Source organism: Rhea americana, unplaced genomic scaffold (genome assembly GCF_003343005.1).
Source record: "Rhea americana isolate MKP2758 unplaced genomic scaffold, rheAme1 scaffold_178, whole genome shotgun sequence".
NCBI classification, from domain to species: domain Eukaryota; kingdom Metazoa; phylum Chordata; class Aves; order Rheiformes; family Rheidae; genus Rhea; species Rhea americana.
Genome location: NW_028185905.1, coordinates 276,572 through 295,709, shown reverse-complemented (window position 1 = coordinate 295,709; position 19,138 = coordinate 276,572). Strand labels below are relative to the sequence as shown.

The 19,138-nt window shown below is 42.6% G+C and overlaps 1 protein-coding gene and 2 long non-coding RNA genes across 5 annotated transcripts in view; 1 reads left to right on the top strand and 2 right to left on the bottom strand.

Moving 5' to 3' along the window:
- Positions 1-12,887, bottom strand: part of GLCE (glucuronic acid epimerase) — a 54,646-nt gene extending 41,759 nt beyond the window's left edge. Inside the window, exons 1-2 of one of the 3 annotated variants that reach the window (XM_085301500.1) lie at positions 12,867-12,887; positions 594-693 (exon numbers count right to left, since the gene is read on the bottom strand). The gene's annotated coding sequence lies outside the window, so the exon portion shown is untranslated. Of the gene's footprint in view, positions 1-257; positions 275-593; positions 694-1,964; positions 2,106-12,866 lie in introns of those variants that run through there. The other 2 variants (XM_085301499.1, XM_085301502.1) reach the window with 2 other exon arrangements.
- Positions 12,888-17,460: 4,573 nt separating this feature from the next.
- Positions 17,461-18,768, bottom strand: LOC146597739 (uncharacterized). The gene is made up of 3 exons (XR_014895411.1): positions 18,732-18,768; positions 17,849-17,955; positions 17,461-17,557 (listed from the first exon to the last, which is right to left on the bottom strand). It is a non-coding gene; the product is annotated as an uncharacterized LOC146597739 (long non-coding RNA).
- A 197-nt stretch (positions 18,769-18,965) lies between these two features.
- Positions 18,966-19,138, top strand: part of LOC146597738 (uncharacterized) — a 4,967-nt gene continuing 4,794 nt past the window's right edge. The window contains exon 1 of the long non-coding RNA XR_014895410.1: positions 18,966-19,047. This is a non-coding gene — a long non-coding RNA (uncharacterized LOC146597738). The remainder of the gene's footprint in view (positions 19,048-19,138) is intronic.

Genomic DNA, 19,138 nt, shown 5'->3' with positions numbered 1-19,138 from the left:
ATGGCAATTAACCTGTTTCTTACACAAAAACAAACCACGGGGCTAACAGCATGCAGACCTATTGCAGACCTATTCTCACGCACCATCGGGTCGGGACCGACTCACCGGCGGTCGCGCTGGAGTCGCCGCGGGAGCTTTCCCGGGCTCAGCCTCCAGCAAGCACACGCAGCTCCCGCGTCTCGCGGGCGAGACCTCCCACCGCCTCCGCCCCGTCCTCCCCGACCCGACGGCCTTCAGGGCTCACCAAGCTCGCTTACCGTCCGCGGGAGGAAAATAAAACCCTTGCAGATCAGGTTTCTTGCAGGACAGATCTTCCGCTACGCGTGTAAACACCAAGCAGCTCCGTGCCGGCGACGGGCAGCCCGCTCGCGGCTCCTCCGGGCAGACCGGAGCTGCCAGCACCACCACCCCTYCTGCAAGCACCGAGCCTCGCGCAGCTGCAAGTTATTAAACTGCACGGATGTTAACCGTTTAGGCATCGAGAGGACGCTGTGCACTCAGCGCACCGCGGTCTCCAGAAGCTCAAGCCCGAGAGATAACCGAACGCGTGCGCGGAGTAAGCGGGAGACGGGAAGAATCCGCTCCGTTCTTACCTTAAGCAAAAGGAGGTCTCTGAAGTCTAATGCATCGCAGCTTTGTCAGCTTCAGAAATATACTGGTTGKTGATTTAATGTGGTTTCCCCTTCCGATCTCCTAGAGGGGAGAGGTGGAAAAAAATTTTTTTTTTTTTAAGTACTTAAGGACCTGCTACAGCAACTGGAGTTGAGTTTCTCCCCCTCTATCTGTACAAATCCTCTTACGCAGCCCTGCCGGCTCCTAAGACAGCACTGCTGACGAATTTCAAGGCTCAGCTCTTGACATGCAGAATCACTGAAGGATCAAGAGCATAAATGTCACTTCCTCCAGGCAGCACATCAGCTGCAAAGGAGTCTAATCTGCTCTCCCCTCCGCAAGCCGACCCAATTGAAGAGCAAACGCTGACATCTGCCTCACGTCAGGCTTTCATTAAACTTTTCTGAAGAATTCCAATTTAAACCCCRTAGTCAAAGGATCCCACTTTTAGTTAAACTATTATGTAGTTCCACTTGAGAAGCTGCACAAGTGGAAGAATACAAACTGCAAAGCTAATAACACACAAGTCCAAGACCAACCGTGAAACAAATTGCAGCTGCCTACATCTGAGCAGGAGCAGAAGCTCTGCAATTATTAAATGAGGTCCGCAAAAGATTTAACTAGCCAAATTCCACTGCAACGCTTTCTTTATGGTATCTGTGCTGGTCCCAAACTATTTGCYAAGGTTTCTCCCATCTCCTTTACTACTTTTGCATATTTCTTAATCAGATCCAACAGGCAAAAAGCCTATTGAGACTAGAAGATTTTGTGGCAGTTTTTTGTAATGTAGTGGCCTAAAGTTCCTTAAAAAAGAAATTATATGTCATGAACATGAGATCTGAAATGCATGCTACATGCAGATTAAACAAAAATCAGGACACCAGACTTGACTTGAAACACCACATAATTAACTCTGAAAATGGCATTTTAATGGTCTCTGCCCTTCCTCAGCTTGGCAATGGCTTGYATAATTACACTCTTATTAGCTCTCTGCCTCTTTCCCTTGCATTCCCAATTTAAAATTAAACAAAAAGTCTTCTGTTGGAGTTCGCCTTCAAGTGGTCTTGTTTTAAAAGGATTACCCTTCAGTAAAAGCAAACCAGATTCCACAAAAGGAGGCTTATTTAGCCATGTGAAGTCTTTCTTTAGGTATCTACTACACACCTGGCTTTTTTTTTTTTTAATCTATTTGTATTTTATTACTGAATTAGCTCAATAAAGTAAATTTAGTTTTATCACCCATTAAAATTTATGCCAATGCAACTTGAGCCTGCATGGTATTTCTCCATATAATCCTCTCACTGGAGGCTCAATTTAATAAACAAAGGCAGCTCTAATAATTCAAATCTTACTTTCAAAGATGTGATGTGCCTGTCAGAAGCTTTCTGCAACATAGTCAGTACATTTCTTCACTCTCTCTCCAAGGCTTTGCATATATTTAAGCCTGTGTCTTGCCTTTTGAATGCTGATAACTACTGTGCTTCTTTTCTCTCCTTTAAAGGATTAAACACAAGCACACAGACATTTTTATTAGTGCATCATGCACCATTAAATTGTCAGCTTTTCTTCTATGATTCTCTAAAAAAATAAAAAATAAGAAACCCATGGCCTTGAAAACATCTTTACAACAAAATACTCATTTTCTTAGCACTTATTTATAAAGTGAAGCAAATAAAGCTAAAATCCAACCAACCAAGTACTTCCTTTTTTTTTTTTTTTTTTTTCCTTACAGCCAGGTTAGGGAAGACTAACCACATGGAACATGCATTTTTAAATACAATAGCGTACATTCACATGACATCTGTCAGAAAGCCCTTCACTTTGTTTCCCCAAGAGAATTATTTTTATTATTTAATAGTTCACCCTATTGCCTTCAAGTAGCAAGGCAAGAACTCCAAGGATTTGCATTCTTGACATGCAGAAACAACAACTCCTAGAGAAGAAAAATTAAGGTTTTAGCAAAAGAAAGCAGAGATATTTTTGTCCAACATGGTCTTCYGCACAATAAGAATATGTTTAAACAAAAGTTCTATTTTTTCCACGTTGAGGAGATGCAAGTGTTAGGATTCCCTTCAGAGGGAGTGCTGCTTCTTTATTACCTTCTCCATCCTAGGCTACTGCTTCATCCCATGATGAATCACGATTCCCTTAATATTTCATGGGTGCTAAACCTGATCACATTACCAGAAGTCAGTATGGAAACACTGGCAACTGACTGCTACTCATTACAGACAAAATTTAGCAAATAACAATAAAATAAGAATAGTGCAATTTGCTTGAATCAGCTTAATGACTGAACAGCTTTAGGATGCAAGCTAATACGCTTTGCTAACTGACCATTTTTAGCTTTGGAAGCTGCCTTCTAAAGCCAGCCCCCTCCACCTTCTCCGTCAATGTTTCAATCTGTGAGCGAAATCTCCCAGTATTTACGTGCCATTTCATAGACCACAACTTCCTTCTCAAATTCTAATCTACTGGAAAAAGAGCCAAACACTTCCAAAAGGGCCACACCTTGGCATGATTTTGAATATTGGATTCTTTTTTTTTAAATTAAATTTCCTTAGATGAAAATTTCCTTAAAATGGGTAGAACAGCACTTCAAAACATAGCCTAGAGTATCACCTTTGATGGTGGTAGCTCTGTGGCCACAATTTGAGGGGCAAAAAAAGGACTAGAACTGCAAAAGTTGGTTTTCCTACAAAATAATATCAGTCTAATAAAGATTCTCTCCATAAAAGTCTTTTACCTGATGCATCCCTACAAAGTTTTAAAGTAATCGACATATCTGAGAGGTTTAACTTTGAATGCAGAAGATCCACAAACAAATGGCGACTTAAATTTGTGCTTTTCTTGTATTTTTCCTACATACACAGCTGAAGCACCTCCATAGCTATTCAAGGACAAGAATTCATCTTTAAAATATTGGTAAAAGTCCAGCAACTGTCATAGTCTCGTTTAACGTAGACTTAGGGGATCAGTGCTGGGCAGAGACACTTCCCCCTTCTTCCAGACTGTCCCCATATGGGCAGCACTGTGCTCATCCATTACAACAGGTCAACAGGGACCAAGCAGAAAGCAGCCCCATAGCAGCTTGGATGCAGCTGGAGTAAACCTGGCCAAGTCGTGTTTCTCTCTGGTCCCGGTGCTCCGGAAGAGCAGCTGCGGAGCCTGGAAGCAACCCCAGGAGATCGCCCGAAGGCTGYGCACGGAGCGGCCAAGCAGGTGCCCGGCCCCAGCGATCCCGCAGGAGAGCACGGCCGGTCTGCCAAAAGGAGATGCATGCAAACAGCTTGCACCAGGAGCTAGGGGAGGGCACCACTCCGAGAGCGGAGAAATYCCCCCCAGCACCTTCAGAAGAGCGATCAAGGTCTTTGCGCGGTAAAACATTAGCTAATTCCGCAGGGACTGCGGGAGCTGGAGGATAAAGAAAGAGGAAAATAGGAGGAGAATTCACAAGCGACCAGCCTTCGGCACGCCGCTTCGCGCGGCCCCGAGGGGCTGCTCCCATCCGCGYGCCCTGGGGAAAACGGTCCTTTTCCGTTCAGCATGTGCACGGAGTATCAAGAACCTTTACCAACACAGAGATAGAAGGAAAGATTTTTAACCATCAGTAAGGACAACTTTTTGCTATCTGGCCTCAGCTGTTTGGTTCATTTTAAGTCTTGCTCCCCCCCGCTTTGTTTTTGCAATGTAGAGACTGCAAACTATGCAGGCCAGGACCCACAGCCTAATCACTAGTCAACACGCACTTACTGTGCCACAAGAGCTATTAGCAGAACTGACTCTGTTACTCAGAAGTAACTAAAATTAGCACCTAACGCACGGACTTGGAGAGTCCTTGGTCAGCTAATCCCGCTCATTCTGCTCCTTCTGCATTCCCAACAGCCGGCAGCGGGAAGAGGCGGGCGCTGACTGCACCCCTGCACCCTAACTGAACTAACTGTTTGCATCYGATTGTTGAATTTCTGAGACTACAGTCATTCCAATCTGATACTCCAGGGCACGGTTTGGTAAGCCATTAATACATGCAACGGGTGATAAAAGGCCTTGGCTTGCAACCTGCAATTGCAGCACATCCAAAGCAGTGCTATCAGATAACGTGTTAATAACCTCCTGCGTCTAAATACTGCGTTTTCACAACAGCTACATSCTCGTTTCAGAACTAGCAAACAAAGAGCCAAACAGGCAACCGCAAACTCCTGGCTGGAATTAAAACTACGTTTCTAAATACAGGCTTTGCAAAACACCGTGGGAACGTAACACCTTAAAACAAGGTAAGCAAGGACCTCCTACGCTTTTTTTGTCCAAAAAGCWACCCGCAACCTCCYGCAGCTTGCCTCGGGAGGTACAGCSCTGGCGACAGCTCGGCAAGGCTGCACAGGAGCCTCACGCCGGCTTTCTGCACCAAGTTTTAAGCTGCTCCCTGAAGGGAGCCTCACGCAGAAGAGCACCACTTTTCCATCTTCGATAACAGAGGTTTAGGCCGTCGGCAGTCTAGAGCTAGTCAAAAACCTAACATTTCAGCTCATTTTGTTCGTATCACCTTCAGGAATTCAYAAGCAATAGTGTTTACTTTTCCACGCCCAGTCAGGAGGATTTTATCCCATTTCTATTAAAATACAAAGTCGTGTTGTTTTATTTAAACTTCGGTGATCAATAAAACAGAGTTTTGCYGGTTGTTTATGGAGCCCGAGATCGACGACAGAAGGAACCTGCCCCAGCTCCCGCCGCGCTGCAGGTCTGCCGCCGAGCCGCGCGCACGCGTCCCTTCTCCACGCCGCCTTTCAGCGTAATTTCCAGGGCCAGTCAAGAAACGAGCAAGTTCAAGTTGCACATTCCAAATTAGCTATTTGAAACAGCCATAAAATCCAAATTTCTCATTTCTGTTCTCATACTGCGCCTGTTACCAGCGTTGCCCCTCCTCTAAACGTGCTTCTGCCCACCTACCGAGACGGGTCTGTCTGGGAGCTGAAAATTTCGACCGCCTCCCAGGCGCACAGCCCGACCAGCAAAGCACTGTGAAAGCAGCCACCCCAGAGTGGAAAACATGATCTAAAAGGCTACCGGGGAACACAAAAGACTCCTGGGTTTAAGGTTACTTATCGGGCTGCTGGGAGAGCGAAGAGGAGAAAAGGCGCAGGGGCAGGCAGCAGGCTGCTCCTGGCGCACGGAGAGCACGTGGGACTTCACACCGACATCCGTCACGTTTTAACGGCGCTTTTCAACTGAAATGAGGTGGCTGAAATGAAAGAACCCAATTAACTGCTCAGGATGGGGACCGTATTGATATTCATGAAACATTCAAGCAGTCAGGAAAATTGTAATTGCCCTAACTCATAAGCAACAAAGCTACCCTGACGCTGCACCCCAAAAAACTAATATTCGTTTCAGTAGCTGATACAGGCTCCACTCGGACTTTTCCCCATTTTAAATATTAGTGTTTAAGCTCTTCTTCCCAATTYCACTCATCCTGACAAGGGAATTCTCAGTTCCATAAATAAAAGAGGAAACAGTTTGACTCAAACCCTCCTAGTTAAATCCACGTAACCCAAGAAGTTGGTTATGGCAGAAAATCCATGAACTGGAACCTTCTAGGTAGCAAAACAGTTACTCACTATTGAACACTGGCACTTCAGTGCTTAATCCCAACRCATGTGTTTGAGTGCAATACAGTGCAAAGTGGTCACTTACAGCAAAAACCAAAGAGTGCCCACCTAAGATCTAACTCCTTGTCCTGCACAGTGCGCACTCAATGGGGCTACAAGAAATGGGGTCAAATTACATTATTCTGGAGACATTTCTCCAGTTTGCAGGCTAAACAAAAGGATCTGCCCGCCTCTGGTCGGAGACGTTCAGCAGGAGCTCCCTCGGCTCCATGAGCAGAGAAAAYATCCACGGAACAACAGCGGCTTTGTAACTTCTCAGCCTTGCAGCTGTGCTGCGTTTATTGGCATTTAGTTATCGCATTCKCTCCAAATTCACAGGCCTCCCCCCCGCCGCACTGAAAGGAATCGCTACCTGCCTTCTTTGTGGCATGCCCAGCCTTCGGCACAGACCATTATCCTTCATTTCTACAAATATTAAGCTTTCAGCTTTCAATGCAAAACAATGCAACGAGCCTTTTCAAAGCAAGTCCGAAGAGAAATGCTTACAAACAGCAGGAGGCTAAGTTGTACTCAGATACGGAGGGATCTCTTGTGATAAATGCAAAGCAGCACACAAGCTGTATTATTAAACACTGGGCGGTACATGCTCTAATCGATAGGCCGAACTTACTCACTGGAAAGAGGAATGAGTTCCAGTAGAGGGCACTACGATACCAAGAGAGACCCACGAACGCCCTGCCGCTGCAAACAGCGAGCATCGGCCCGGGTTAAATAATACCTTAACGGATGTTAAGGACAAAGTTGGCACCCAATTTCAAGGGTGAAATGCTAAATACTTGCTAATATAACAAATATATCTTGTATTGCAAACTGGCAGCTTGCTAAAAAGTAGCATCTTTATAGCAACCAAAAAGTAATGTTTTAATGACAGGAACTACTTTCGTATGAATTACTGCACTAGGTACTACTACAGTACAAATTTTGCTAATGTAGTACTTGACTTACGACATCCTAAGCCATACTTAGTCATACTAGGCATAAGTATGGACTTCTACTCAGTCCACAGAAGTCTACCATCTAAACTTACAGCTCTCCGACGTCAGGGCAGCTCGTGGCTGATCACAGCAGCGATGATTGCTGGGCTATTACTGACCCCGCAGAGCACGCTCGCTTAGACAGCTAAAAGCTAAGAAAAAATTCAGGAAAAGAGAACCAATCATTCACGCCGGTGCTACATCCCGGCGCACAAGCAGGTACATCTAAGCAGAGACRACTTCCCCACCTTCCACGCTACTGCAGACCTTTCACAGCCGAAAGCCTGCCTGCCTCGGGAAAGCCAGCACAGCTCTGTAAAGGTACATCCTCGCACATATCATGAAATATTAGACAACTGATGGTTAAAACAGTATCGTTTATCCTAGYACCAGGTAAAATTGTGGGTAGTCTATACTCTGAAGGTCTAATTCCAGGCTCTCTTCCAACTCTAGCAAAATGCCTCTGCACGTAACTCCCATTTTGACCACTCTCTACAGTCCTGCACACTAAATTCAAGTTTGCTTGCTTTTGAAGCAAAGACTACAGAATAAAGGACCCACTACTGTCTGAGGAGGCAGTCCTTCCACTTCAGGAAAATTTCAKGGGGAAATGTGCACTCCTGTCAGTCAAAGCAGCTGTTAAAACAAGGAGAAAGCAATGTCAGAAGTCACGTCAAGCCAAGTGTCACGTTAGATATTTTTTATAGGGCAACACTTTGCAATAAAAACCTAAGATCTTACTAGATAAGTGGATAATTTTAATGGAAGTAAAACTTGAAATTCGCTGTCAAGCAGACAGGGAACCTGATAACAATTCTGTGACTCCTAAAAAGTCACATATTAGAAAGCCTATCTCAGTAAGATCAACACTTCCATTTACTCTACACCAGAAGTGGAATGTAAAAAGCCAGAACCAGTGGGAGCAAATTCAGTTGCAGAAACTTGGAAAAGAAGAGTTTTATTCATCAGTGGTCCATTTGAAGTAAGAAACATTTCATCATAAAATATTAAGGGTGGTCATCCTTAAGTAGCTGTCACAGTAAGAAGTCAGCTAACAGTTACAGCATGCATCTCCAAGCAAATGTAATGAGTCGTGCACTTTGGATTGTGCATAGTATAAAATATTTGGGCTAAGAACTTCATGCTATACAGCCTATGTCAGGGAAAATGCAAGTATTTACAAACATGATAAAAAAAGGGGGGGGGAGAAAGACTATTGACAGTCCCAATTTTTATATTTGCYAAAGTTCAAAAATTTAACATGTTCAGTTATTAGGATCATACACTAGTGGGATTTAAGGCAAAAGTCACAGTGCATGGTTGACAGAGTCCATAAAACCAAAATCCCAGAGTCCTGGTCCAACAACTCTGGAAAACACACCTTGGTGGCAGACACTAAGACAGCGACCCTCGTCACGCTGGGGCTCTCCACGCACCGAGCAGATCAGCCTCTGATGTCCTGATCCTGTGCTCTTTTTATAATCACGTACGTCACAGGACAAAGCAATTTGGTCGCAAATTGGGGTCGCAAAAGGGAAACGCAGCATCACCTTAAGTCTTCTGAAAATTAAAAATGCCCGTCAGATTTTGGTGGTTCTGCGAACGACCTGCAAGCTAACCCTGAGGTACCTCCTCTAGTTTCTCGCCATTTCTTTCCAACGCTGCTTTCCAGCTTTCATTTTCCCAAACCACCAATACACAAAATGTAAAAAAAAAAAAATGAGAATTTAGATAAGAGACTTGAGAATTACATCTTCAAAAAGGTGAGAACTTGATAAATCTGGCTCTTGCAACAAAGTCAATTTTTGCAAATAGCTAAAAATGTGTCACAATTATGAAGTATTACACAGCTTTCAGTCTTTTGGCAGCATATTTGCATACCTATCACACTATAAATTTTACAGTTCATAAATACCAAGAATATTTTACAGTTACTGAATGCAGATGTCAAGAGTTGGCTTTCTAAAAAAAAATCAGTACTGTACAAAGTCCTTTATAGCACAACACTTAGTACCCCTGCTTGCCATAACTCTCAGCTACTGTGACCCAACAGCCGATCTGTAAGCATAAAGGAATGTTTCATATGAGGCTAATTAAYTAAGGAAATTGTGACTAAAGGTACCTGGAATATGAACACATGACAATGCCATCATAAACCTTGCAAAAATGACTGCATGCAAGTCACTCAGCTTAGAAGCTTARGTACAAATTCACCTTCAATATAAGAATGACTTCCCTAAGTAAGTAAATATTTGGGGCCCTATATCTCATCCAGAGCGGTCAAAGATCATGTGAATTTAGGGACTAAATGTTTACTGCGACCAACTCCATTTGCATTATACCAAGAGGGATATATCAGCTTCCTCCCAGAGCAGTAATAAACTATGCATTCAATATTAAAATCAAACACACCCCCTCCAAAAAGAAGAAAAAAAAAAACTTGAGAAATCTAGCAGAAATAAAACTCATGAATATGAAAAAAAGCAGCTGACAGTCATTAAATACAAAGTGTGTGCTTTCTAGCAGCCGTCCATTCTCACCTCTCAGCAAGGTGTTGATTCTCTTTCTACCACTAACTCGTCAAGTTTTAAGATACCACATGGCAAGTGTGTTTGTGCATGCACAAGGCTTATTCTCATGAGGCCAATTTCCCTCCTAGGGATAATCAAAGAGCCTCTACTCCTTTCAGCCACTACGGAGGGTTACACCCCGGGGCACAAGCGTACTTTCCTTTCCTTTCTCCAGTGTGACATTATTTTGTGCTTTACGCAAAGGAGTTCAAGTATTGCATTAATTTGTCCTTAATTCTTTGCCTTTCATGATAATGTGAAGATGCGGTTCTTTAAAAGTCTAATTCTGGACAGACTTAATATGAGCATCCTCTGACAGTGCTGTCATGCTTAAAAATACAGCATTAAAACAGCTAAAACATTTGATGTTTGGAAACAAAGTTACCCATCTGCCAAGGGTTTTGGAAGCATTACATACCAGGAAAGATTTTCTGTTCTAAAACTATTTAATGTTCAAGAAAAAGAATCTCCAGACATGCAAAGCTTTAAGCTTTAAAATAATCCTTTCTACTTACTCTAGATCATCCTTGCAAAAACATTTGTTTACTCTCCAGCACCAGTTTTCTATTGCAGACAGCCATTCCCTGCGTAAGATTGAACATTTACATCTACCTCCATAAAATAATGGCATTTATAAATTAATCACAACACCTAAAAATAACCGACCTACTTTATTCGGCCACCTAGGACTCAGCGTGCGCAAGCATCCRAGCTACAAATTATCATCGTGCCAACCCAAGTGTTAAGGTGCTCCACGTGGAGCTGAAATTTCACGGCAGGTTGTTGCATAAACCGCGCCGCGTACCGGGTAAGAGACGTCAGCYGCCACTAAAACGCCCCTGCGGAGGTGTGCAGGGTCCTAAAACATACAGCTCCAGTTAGCTCAGGCGGCCGACCCGAGCGCTCGGGTTTTCCGCGTTAAAAAGCACTTTTGCGAGCCTGCGGATGCTGGCAGGCACCCGTGACAACACGGCACCAGAGCCGCGGCAAAACCCTTCCTGGCAGTTTGGCCAGGTCGCAGGGTTGGCTGAATTCCTGTTTCTAAGCCTAAAACCCTGCTGGCTGTCAGCTACCACCACCATATGGCTGAGCGGAGCAAAGCTCTTCCTCCCACCTACCAAAAAGCGAGTAGCTTTTTGTGATAACTTAACTTGCTGGGAAATCCAGATTTTTCTGGAAGAATACTTCCCGTATCAAAATAGAGCTGTGAGCTGCTAATGTGTAGAGCACCGTGGCACTTGTCACGAAAGCTGAACGTATGGATCTGTGACACCCAAGTTCTGGAGCTGGCAATCAACGTTTTACCCAAATTCACCTTCTTTACTGCAGCTTTGGTAAAAATTCATCATGTGGGCAAGATAAAAACCCACCCAAATCCAGTTACAGAAATAATTTGAAGAGAGTTACACAACTGTATTAATAATTGGATTTAAAAAAAGTTATACTCGGTATCTTCCCTGTTCTTCCAGGCATCTCCTTCACCTTCGTCGCCTGTAGAAGGACCGCAGCGCCGCTTGCGCTGCCCATCGCACGTTTTATTATCCACCARCAGCAAACCTCCCAGGACGAGGGAAAGTGATTTTCCGCACTTCTGTGGCTGTGTTTGCTGCGGTAAGGCACCTGCCAGCGGCACCAGAAGGAATCCCGAAGCACAGGCAGAGAGCGAAGATCCCCCCCGCGCACATCCCTCCCTGCTCGCACACGGCTTTCTGCCTTCMAGCCCAACCGCACGCTCCGCTCCCGCAGCCGGCGGAGCTCAGCCACGGCCGCGCAGCACCGCGGCGCTCGCCTCCTCTGCGGTTTGAAGTGCGTGACCTATTTTGAGCGCCTCCGAGAAACACTGCATCAAAAAAACACACTGGGAAAATTACTGCTCCCWTACCGTAGCAGAAGATGTTCGGATTGCATTTGTTGACATTTATTATTAGGAAGAGAGACATCTGAAAGCCCTACAAAGATAGTAAAGCTTCTTCGGATTTTAAAGAAAGCCTACATTAAACAGCAGGGATGGCAAGAGCTGATTAGTCCTACAGCTTGAGACACACAGTATAGTTCTTTTTTTTTTTTTTTTTTCCAAAGAATTGAGCAAAATTAGCTAAGACAATTCAACAAGCAGCCTTCTGTACTCAGATACCTGTTTACCAAGAGAGTTTGGACTCTGACTTCAAGAAACATCAGTTTGATGGCTTCCCAAAAATCAAAATCAACATTTAAAAAAAATACATTATAAAGATTCTTTTTCTGCTTATTAAAAAAAAACCAGAATTGCAGATCAAACTAGTATAGACAAAAGGAAAAAAGCATTTGCAGAAGTCCTTTCATTTCAAACCACAAGCTAGAGTCTTACTTTCAGAAACAGTAAATTCTTTTGACAGAGGCTTCCATTATAGATGTACGATATCTACTGTCTTTAAAGTTTTGGAACATGTGATAATTAGAAAACATTCGGTTCATTCGGCACATTGGCCATTTGTTTATTACAATCTGCTATAAATGCAAACCCTGTTTTGAYTACTTTCTTACAAAGTCAGCTCAATAAACAATTTTTTAAAACTCTTACATCTATCTAAAACCAAAACAAGTGATTAGAAAAAAAAATAAGCCAACAAATATCCATCATATCTACTCATTCAAAACAATGCTTACCCAGCTAGTATAATATCAAGCTATACAAAGCAATACAACAGCTTTTCAGGGAAAATACAATTGCCAAGAAATTAAACATTAAATGAAGATTATTTGATTGRATATCGGAGTCACCGTCAAGTGCATTTGAACAGCTCCAGTCCACCTAAAGCTGAGGAAAGTACCATAAGCACTCACAAACTAAGATACCAACCATTTCAGCTAGGAAGCCGATCGAACTGAAAAATTCAGCTACTTCATGGAAATCCGTCACCTAAGTAACAAGTCACAAGGCACGACTTTTAAAGATGGTTTTCTTGCCTTAATCACCTCTGCAGCCTTAAGATTACAGTATTATGTCTGTATCCGAGCTAATGTGCTATTAGCAAACGTGATTTTGAACGTCGCATAGAGATTACCTTGCATTTGCCCATTTAGACTGACCAGTGGGAACATTTTTTTATTTCTACAGGTGGCTCTTTCGCAGGAACTRATTCAATACACCTTTCAGTATTGCTCCACTGTATTGTCGAGAGGACCTGCACATGCAATTCAAACATTCATTAAATACAACAACAGGTAAAATAAGCTAATTCTGTTCCTATTTAGATTTCCTTTTCTGCATCTAAAACCCTTCAGATTCCTCAATGAAATAATGGCAATGGGAAATAACATCGTGGATTGCCTACATAACGCCGCCTCGCTATTACACTGATCAGTCTTGCACTGGTGCTCCCACCCAYGACAAACATCCTGCTTTGAAATAATCTGCTGCTCTCTTTGTACGAAAGGAGGCATTATGCCCTTAGAAATGTGCTTTTTGCTTGTCATCTTGAATTGAGACCCACCTTTATCACCGTAAGTAGGACTGAGCAAAGGACAAGTAATTAACCGGTCTCACGGCAACTGAAACAATAGGATATATTTGGGACTACTTTGAAGATTTCCATCTAAACCAGATGAGGTCAGAGAAGGAAAAAAGCCAAAATACAGCTTCAGGAAAAACACACCCAGCATAAGACTGAGAAATCATTTCACTTTAAGCACAGAAATTAGAATTTAAAAGGAATACACACCCGTTTCCATGCACCAGAAMTACCTGCTGAAGATGGAGAAGTTACCCTCCAGCATGCCTACAAAGACCAAGAAGTGGGAATGAAAATCCTGAGTTTTCACCTCTGATCGAGATTCCTTTGCCTCCCTGGCGCTCAGAGTTTCCAGTAAGGCCATTCTTTTGTCTCAAGACTTCCCAGAATTTTCTGCATACCTTAATGCAATTAAAAAGGCAAAAAGAAACAAGGCAAAAGCCACATTTCCCGTATGAGAACAGTTCAGGGACATTCCTAGCGAAGCAGCGTTTCCACAAGCAGACTTCTCATTGCAGCACACAACATAAAGTGAACAACCCACGAGCACCCTGGAAGGGACATGAAAAAGCTCTAATTTTCTCTAATATACTTCATTCTTGAAGGCAATAAGCAGGACAGAAAACATCGAGTTTGAATAAAGCTACTTGGAAAGCTAAACCAGGTATCAACCTTCCTGGTTCACACCACAAACRAGAAGACCACCAAGTGCTCTACTAACAGGTCGAGCTCACTTTTTCTGCAAGGATTCAAGCTCACTTTAGCTCTCTTATTACWCTACCCTTTCCTGTGTATACACCCTTGTTCCAAAATAACTGCACAGGAAAATCACATCCAACCAGCACCCAGCCCTGCCTTTCAACACGGAAACAGCAACGCATCCGGCTTTTGGTGGGAGCAGCAGCACAACTCACCATTGCATCTATGCAAAACAGGCAAACTGATTAAAATGAAACATGGGGAAAAATAAGCTTGCAGCAGGGAGGAGGGAGCACTGCTTATTCCAAGCCATCACTTTCCTACACACGTGATTTTCCATGCTTCAGTCTCATCCTCCATGATGGATACGTTGCACAATCATCGTTAATTCAAATCGTTTGACCCAACCCAACAGCTTATTTCTCCAAACCAAGGAAAGTTACACTTGAACCAAAAATTAAACAGAGACACAGACAAAACAGCTTGACTTACAGTACAGACTTTTCTTAAAGCTTCCCAAGAAAAATCCTYCATACAGAAATATAATTAGGTTTCTCTGCAATTTCACCTATTGCAAAGGTATGAAAAGCTCTCCAGTACCAAAGGAGGATCTCTTTARGGTACAACTTGACTCTTTCACGATACTTAAAAAAAGAAAATGTGGATAAATTTGGCTTTCTTTACTCTGCCTTAACCAATACCTTCCAAACTATTAAGGAAGTAATCTGATGAAGTCTCACATTCACTATAAAAGTTTACCTGCAATCAGAGACAAATTGAAAGAAACCATGTACACAAAGGCACCTTTGTGCATCCATGATATTTTTCATACTAAAAACTGCCGAGGTTTTTTAAAAAAAACTCTTTTTGGAGTGGCTAATCTTACTGTTTGGTATTGATAGTTATTTTTTTAACATTTACAGGTTTCTGTGTTTACATTTTTACTACACTAAAATGGCAAACATATCCATCTAGAAAAATTAAAGATTGAGTTTTGCAAAACTTAATCTATAAGCGAGATGTTGCATGAGTTAATAGCATGAATATTCCTTGAACATCTTAACTTCCACAGAACAGTCTAACTTTAGACAACAGTAAATTCCAAATCCTGATAATATGGCCAAACCAAATAAGTTTGTGCTCAACAAGCTACATATAATCGAGAGACTGTAAATCAGAAWTTATAAAAATGACATTGGCCAATTGGTTCCATATCAGGGGACACCAGCCAATCTTTAACACTAATCATACTAGYGGCATAAATGAGGAAAAAAGAAAAGGTGGCATACTTGAGATAAGACATTAATTAAAAGCTCATTTCCTTTGGAGTTGGAAGTGAGCTTGCTTTTGAAGGATCTCATTACCATGCATTTTATCTATCACCTCCAACATTTCAAATCCAATATTRAAACTTAAAACATAGCTTAGAAGCTATGCATAGTTTCCAGGTAAACTTTGTTAAATATTAGCTAGATGGTTACCAAGCAGGAATTTCTACCCTGCCTCAAGCTTGCACACTGTTAAATTAAAAATTGCTGAGATTAAAAGCAACTGCAGAGAGATCATCCCACACCCAGAAGTTACCAGCAAGCACAACACAAAGTCAGAAGGTCAAGAAGGCAAGGAAGGATTAAAACAAACACAGCCACGCCGTCACGTGAAGAGGACATTTTACACTCCCGTGCCACCGGGACTCAGTGAAGGGCAGGATGCCGAGAGAAGGTGGAAAACAGAAGCTAAAGCAGAACCAGTGGGCTTGGAAGGAAAAGTTTGAAGACTGGGCTCTCGGGACGCGGTGGGAAAGAAGATCTCGTGTTCGGCTCACGGAGAGCAGAATGAAGCTGAACGATAAGAAACACCAACACGGCAAAGAGGCTGGATGAAGCCAGAGCTACACAMCACCTTGCCCAACGCTAACTATGAAATACGGAGCGGAAAGTCAAGAAACTTGAGAAAGGCGGCGACATGAAAGCAAGAGGAAACGTTAAGCGAAATTCAAGCATGCTATAGAAAAGCTAAAGCTATACTAGGCTTATTTGCAAGAGGAGAACATTTATTTCTTTATTTAGGTGCAAAAGGATGTTGGAATTGTGCATATTTTTTGCATATTGTGTATTTTGTGCATATTTTTATTTAGGTGCATAAGGATGTAAGGATTTTAGTGTTGGGGGGAAGAAAAAAAATCACTAAATGCTAATATAGCAGAAAGAATAGCATCTTCCGACATTTTAGGTCTGCAGTACAAGACTAAACTGATGAGTCAACTTGCTTTGAAAAACAGTAGAAATTATATCTTARAATTTCTGAATGCTACTCAGACACGAAAGTTACTTCATTAAAAACATACCCAAGTAGTAAAGCAACTACTTTGAAAAATACCATAAATAGCTACCTTTTAATCATACAGCTCAATTTAATGCTCAGAGAAAGAGAGCTACTTCAACTCCAGTGAAATCCAGCCTTTCATTTTACTTGTCTTATCAAAGGATCAGAGATCCTGAAAAGAAAGAARAAACACCAAAAGCCATCAGGCAGAGAGACCACAAAAACAGCAACAGAGGCTTTGAGCAAAATATTTTTGAGTCTATATTACAACAGCACCAGCTTAGGTGACCATTGCAACTGCAGATGAATACTACACATTTTTTGTGTTTAAGAAAACTAGTCTAAAACTAAACTAGTCATGCAAAACCTCTTRTTTACTGCAGCATGTGACTAGCTAGTGACTAGATCATCTCATATTTCTGCTTCCGGAATAACACTAYAGATTGAGCATTACAAACCAGAGTGCTATTGCCTAAGAATCAACTGGACAGTGAAAGAGCTAAAAACACTCGTCTTACAGAAAATTACTGTCAAACGCTGCCAGACCCAGCTTTCCCTCTTTCTGGGCCACCAGCCAGATTCTAATCATTTCAGGTCTCTGCTAATTTTTAGCTGTGCAACACTCTAACACAACAGAGGCAGCTGCATGCAGGCGGCRTTTTAGGATACTTTTGAGTAATAATAATAATAAAAAAAAATTTACTACTTTACTACCACCCTGAATGTAACATTATGACAAGCTGAAAARTTAAAGAACTTCCCAAGGTACCACTTGAAGGGGCACATGCTAGTATTTCTTTAATAAAAGGCCGTCTTCCTACAAAAGCAGAGCACAACATTAAAACCCCTTCGTAAGCGAGGAYGGCAAAGCCGAGTGAAGATGGCTTCGACAGCAATCTGGTGGCACTGCAAACCAGTTTGGTGAGTTTAGGATTAACCATTCTCACTTTGAACTTCTTTATTGGAACAGGAAATGTTTGTCACAGATGCTGCTACAGAACACAGTTGTGTTGCCCAGATTCATGCAACATACCTGAAAARTGCAGACATGAAGTAATTGTACAAGTTTCACCTTATCTTGATAAGGAAAGATTCACTTCTTAAAGTTAAGAATAATGTCAGGATAATCAAGATGCCTTCCAGAATTATTTGCAAACTGATTTTGACCTCATTTCTATTACGTATTGATCACCAGCTGTATCAGAAGGCTTAGCAGTTCCCTGAAGCGAAAACAATGACTTTTAACAAACAGCAAGTGCAATATTTCACCCAGATTTCACAACCGTGCCAAAGAACATATTAGTAGGGCAAAAGGCTTCTAAAGAGAAGCTGAAATGTTAAGGCATGTTACAACTGGCCAAGTTTAGAAGTACATCACGTCCGTAAAATTCATTCTTGCTTGGCCAGCTCTAACTRGAAGAACTATTAACTACTGGCAATTCTTGCATCTGACGCAGCAAGCCAAATTGCTCAGGTTCCTACTAGCTTTAAAACATAAATAAAATACATACTGGGGGTCTAGGGTGCTGCACTCTCCTGAAGCCAACAAGCATTGCATGGAAAAACTGGAGGATCGCGCTCCTGTATGTATGCTAATCCTCTTCTAGAGCCCAGGAAGCTGCAAGGAATTTGYGCTTGCAACATTAAAATCTTGCTTAAAGGCAGAATATATTAGCTAAATCTCTGCATCACAATAATACTGTCATGCATATCTTTTTATGATTCTCAAAAAGAGCAGAACCAGAACAGCCCAAGGACACTCAAACCTATCTGCAATTATAGCAAAAGCACATCCTATTTGTGTTTTCATGAATTTGAAACCGTCTTGCAATAAAGTGCAGGAAATCTCTTTCATTATGAGAGATCTTCCACAAACTAATGCCAATCTGCACTTTGCATTTTGAAAGAACGCACAGGATATAAGCTACTGGAAAGTCCTGCTTTCATTATCCATGCACTCACCTGCACTGGACATTCTAGCTCTTACAGCAGCAAAACAATGGATTTTATGATTTTAATTTTCCCTTTCCCAGAGAGTGTTTTGATGCAGTTATCTCCTCTTCACACTGTTCCAGAGGGTATTAGTTCCAGAAGGCAAAAATGAAAACTGCATGCAGACCACGCCTGTTTGAATTAAATTCAGCTAAGCAGGAGSACTGTTCTGGTATTAACGTATCTACGACACAAAAATCCCGTAGCAGCAGGCTTACTAAAAAAGCTAATTTCAACTTGTTARGTCTGCTACAGCACTTGCTTCATGTAAGCAGTGACCCCTCACGTAAACAGGTTTACAGGTGGCTGCTAACTTTCCAGATCCCATGAATTTTGGGAAGTCTGTTGCACTCGTCATTTCAGMGGCAATTTTAGGGCATGTTTTGACAGAGTTGAACGTACCTTAAGCTCACAGCGGGGGACAAGAAGCGTAAGGAAGTATTCCTAGTTGAGTTTGGCTATACAGATGCTTGATGAAGCGTCTCAGYGTCATTGCAAGCGCCTTGATGTCGTTTTTCTCCCGCCCCGAGATCTCAGGCGGCACGCGTGCAAAGCGCCTCTGATGCGAGGGCAGAGCATCTGCGCCGGGGCAGGGACAGAAGGTCCCCGACACGCGAACCGCGCRCCAAGCGCGGACGTAAAGCTCGCTCCCGAGCGGTATCTCCCATTTTGTGCACGAGACACTGACCCCTTCTAAAAACACTTACGCTGCTCTGAGGTAACGAAAGCTGCTTTACGTAAAATAATTACACAGGAGACGCGYGGGGCTTCACCAGGGGAGCCCAGGGCGGCCTCCGCCTCACCCCGAG